The sequence below is a fragment of the Coturnix japonica genome, chromosome 28 (assembly GCF_054131305.1).
Source record: "Coturnix japonica strain WE chromosome 28, WE-NBRP24, whole genome shotgun sequence".
Taxonomy (NCBI): Eukaryota; Metazoa; Chordata; class Aves; order Galliformes; family Phasianidae; genus Coturnix; species Coturnix japonica.
Window position 1 is genome coordinate 8,066,052 of NC_140690.1, and position 4,481 is coordinate 8,070,532.

The 4,481-nt window shown below is 50.5% G+C and overlaps 1 pseudogene across 1 annotated transcript; it reads left to right on the forward strand.

Annotated features, from left to right (window-relative positions):
* The first annotated feature begins 1,313 nt into the window (after positions 1–1,313).
* LOC146756270 (uncharacterized) lies at positions 1,314–4,183 on the forward strand (annotated as a pseudogene). The gene is made up of 4 exons (XR_014937667.1): positions 1,314–1,457; positions 1,647–1,773; positions 2,371–2,481; positions 2,587–4,183. The product of XR_014937667.1 is annotated as an uncharacterized LOC146756270 (transcript).
* The last annotated feature ends 298 nt before the right edge of the window (positions 4,184–4,481 follow it).

The window sequence follows — 4,481 nt, forward strand, 5'->3', positions numbered from 1 at the left end:
TCCACTCCCCCTGCTTCTCCTCCCCGGCAGTTCCCAGCTTCCCTTCGGGGACCCTGCGGGCAACACGTGTCTCTGGCGACCCTTGAAATGGCGTTACCTTTTGTTTGCTGAGCGCTTGCCTGATGGCTCAGCTGGGGTTGTGCAAAGCCCTGGCAAGGCTTTTGTTGAGTCTGTCCCGGCAGCTGCAGATGCCTTGAGCGCACAGCTGCGGGCCCTGAGCACGTTCAGCATCTGCAGCAGCTCCGGCACTGGGCTCTGGAACAGACAATGAGAAGCTGGCAGCACAATTCTACTTCCGCTCCTGAGAGGATGTACAGACATCTGCCAGAGGATTTAATCCATTTGCCACCAGGTGTTCCCCTCACTGATCTGTAGAGGCAGTGCTCTAGCAGGCTGCTCTGCTGGCAGCTGCCATCTGCGCTGAGGCTTGCTGTGTTTGTATGTTGGGGGCTGCATTCACAGTGTTCTTCCATGAACCAGGTGCTTTTGTGCACCTCCTGCTGGATGGTTGGATGGCCATACCATTTTCTAACAGTATTTTTGCAGCTCTTTCCTGGGTAGCCGTCCCATTTAGACGTGCTTGCAGTCAGTCAAAAGATCCCCCAGTCAGCACAGCCTGTCCTTGTTGTATGTCCTCAACTTTCTTCTCCACTCAGACCTCCAATAAAACTCCCCTTCTGAGGTGACTGGATACACTTGGTTATTTACTGCATAGAGGGTAGGGTTACATGCACAGCTACAGGAGGCCATCCCATTGAGTCACGATGCTCAGAGTACTTCCCCTTTCTTTCTCATGTCTTCAGACCACAGAGGTAAGGAGCTAGGATGTGGCTGGATCCTCTCCTAGTCCCAAACTTGCTCAAGGCTTTGTGTGGAAGGAATCAAACGGTCCCACTAAGGCAGAGCCTTATAGAGCACATGAAAGCTCCAAAGTAACCACAGGTGCCTTAGAGAAGATCTGTACTGAGGAGGAGTCTTGATGTCAAGCTGCAAGGGATCTCTGTGCAGGTTTGAGCTGCAGAGACCTCTGCTTGAGGGCAGGTCCTGTAGTGCAGCCTGCTGCTGTGCAGCAGAGCTGGAGGGGCACTTGTACTGCTCCCTGTTTTGGGATAAGATGGCTGCCTCCATGCCTTGCTTTGTCTTAAGTCCCCAGCTCAGTCTCAGCTGTTGAACTAAGTGTCTGCTACCAGTTGCATCAGCCTCCCAGTATGAAACAGCTTTGTGGCAGTTTATCTCTTTGAGCTAGGCTGTTTCCTGTACTGCAGCACATTGTCTTCCTCTGTAAGCCCAGGCTGTGCCCTGCAGAAGGGCTGATCTGGGACTGGGACTGCTGCTTCCCTCACAGCTCCCCTGCCATTTCTCTTCTCCCTGCAGGCTCCAGTTCAACTTCTGCCTTCCAGCCGTGATCATCCCAGCCTGCAGGAGAGCAGGAAATGGCCGCAGCACATCCAGCTGAGGTAGGGGTTGGGGAAGCAGGCAGGAGAGGCCAAAGGGCCAGGGATGTGAATGCAGGGGAAGAGGGAGGTGCTCTCAGCCAGCGTGTGTGTGCAGGGGACAGAGAAGCGGCTGGGATGGGAGGTTCTGTCCTGTGCGAGCTGTTTGTCTGGGCCTTGGCTGTTCCCAGCAAGGAGCCTCTTTGCTTGCAGGAGCCCGTGAGCTTTGAGGAGGTGGCCGTGTATTTCAGCAGGGAGGAGTGGGCGCTGCTGGACCCTGCGCAGCGAGCGCTCTACCGGGATGTGATGCTGGAGACGTACCAGTGCGTGGCCTCGCTGGGTGAGAGCTTGTCTGCCTTTCCTCCTTGTTAGGGCACCTTTGGCTGTGCAGAATGAGCCTCTGCAAGCCGGGCCTTGGATAATGGCCATGCAGCTACATATTGACTAACACAGCAGTGCCAGCAAGAAAGGAGATACTGAGAAGCATGAGTTCAAGAAGGGATTAGTATGCACGGCACTGTGATCAAAGCTGCAGAGTCATTGCTGGCAAGCAGGCATCAGCCAGGAGGGAGAAAACCAGCCCTTGTGTTGTGTGTTGCATGGTGCCACCAGCTCCAGCTCACAGATGACTCCCTGGTTACTGCTATAGAATTTAAGATTTTCCATGCAATTGCCGTCAACATTTTGATGCCTTGACCTCTGGTAGATTGTAAGAAAATAAATAAGCTGTTGTAAGTTTAATTTGAAAGCAAAAATACCCCTTCATAATGTTCAGAGATGTCAAAGCATTCTTTGCTCCAAGGGAAGCTGTAGCTGCGATGTCATACAGGCCCAAATAGTGGTTTCTCCTTGGGGAGGGAGACAGAGTGAGCTGTTGAACAGGCACTGTGCCAGAATGAGGGAAATGCTCTCTTGTTCCCTGTTTCTCTCACTGAAGCTCCATTTCCAGGCCCCAAGCCCGTGGTGATCTCCCTGCTTGAAAGTGGGGAAGACCCCTGGATCCCAGATGTGCGTAGCCCTGAGGCCATGCCAGGAGACCTCATCCCAGGTGAGATGGTGGAGGGAAGGGGAATGTTGGGGCTGTAAGAGCCTTCTCTGCCTGTGTTTTATTTTGGGCACCGTGTGCTATTGCTGCATTTTCTCTGTCATCCAGCAGCTGATGGGATCAAAAATGCAAAGGAGGTTCTGCAGAGAAGTTGTGTAGCAGATAGACAGTGGGGTCACATCTCTGCGGAAGAAATCAGAAGGGATGCCCATGAAGGCCTGCAGCAAGGTCAGGGTGAGCACATCAAGAAGCCCCTGGGAACGCATCTGGGAATGACATTGAGGAAGCCAGTGGACTTCACCATAGGTCCAAAGCAGCCTGAGGAAACCAGGAGCAAGGATGCGTGCCAGATGAAAAAGCAGAATCCGTGCACTGAGTGTGAGAAAAGCTTTAAAACAGATTCCAGCATCACTAACCACCAGTGTATGCACTCAGCAAAGAGGCATTACGAGTTGTGTGATTCTGCAGAGAGCATGAAAAGGAGTGTCCAACCCACTGGCCAGCAGTGCATGTACACAGGAGAGAGAGCCTTCGAGTGCTCTGATTGTGGAAAGAATTTCACGGACACTGCGAGCCTCACTTCCCAGCAGTGTATCCACAGAAGAGAGAGAATGTACAAGTGTGCTGAGTGTGGGAAGAACTTCAAAGATAGTTATGAACTCAAAAGGCACCAACATGTCCACACAGGAGAGAGACCATATAATTGCACTGAGTGTGGGAAGAGCTTCAAAAGCAGTTCCAGACTCACTTGCCACCATCGCGTCCACACAGGAGAGAGACCATATAAGTGCACTGATTGTGGGAAGAGCTACAAATATAATTCCAACCTCTCTTACCACCATCGCGTCCACACAGGAGAGAGACCATATAAGTGCACTGAGTGTGGGAAGAGCTTCAAAAGCAGTTCCAGACTCACTTGCCACCATCGCGTCCACACAGGAGAGAGACCATTTAAGTACCTTGACTGTGGGAAGAGCTTCAAACAAAGTTTCAACCTTACCTACCACCGTCGCATCCACACAGGAGAGAGACCATTTAAGTGCACTGAATGTGGGAAGAGCTTCATACGTCATTCTCATTTGATGCGCCACCAGCGCATCCACACAGGAGAGAGACCATATAAGTGCAATGAATGTGGGAAGAGCTTCAAAAGCAGCTATGAATTGAAATGGCACCAGCGCATCCACACAGGAGAGAGACCATATAAGTGCACTGAGTGTGGGAAGGGCTTCAAAATGAGCTATGAATTGAAGGTGCACCAGCGCATCCATACAGGAGAGAAACCCTATACGTGTCCTGTGTGTGGGAAGAGCTTCAAAAGGAGATATGCATTGAAGGTGCATCAGCGCATCCACACAGGAGTGAGACCATATAACTGCTCTGAGTGTGGGAAGACCTTTACCACGAGGCGTGCTTTGAAGTGCCATCAGTGCATCCACACGGAAGAGAGACCCTGAAAGTGTCCTGAGTGTGGGAAGAGCTTCGAAGGGAGTTCTGAATTGAAGCATCCATACAGGAGAGTGTCACGGTGTTATCTAGATCAAATGATGTCCGTGACAGGGGGTTAGCAGGCTTTTGGGCTCCCTGCCCCCCAAAAATGGGAAGGGAAAGGGGGTAGGGAGATGGGAGCTGGGCTCAGGGAAACAAACAGAGCAGCAGCAACAATCTAAGGAGGAAGACTTACCTTACTAACTATGATGTTGGGATGCAAGATTACACAATATAATACAGTCTAATTGAAACTGAGGTCCTCTGGGATGTGTAGTTCTTCTCTGTGCTCCACATGATGATATGATGAGAAATACCAATAGAAAAAATATTACCAAACCATGCCATTCCATCTCTTATTCTACATCGCTACATCATGCTTAAAATACATATAAATAAACAAAAATTAAAATGTATGACACACACAGGTCTATTTACATATATATACATAGAATTACTGACTGCACTGCTCCAACATCAAATTCCTTTGTGGTACATATTGAACATGCCCATCT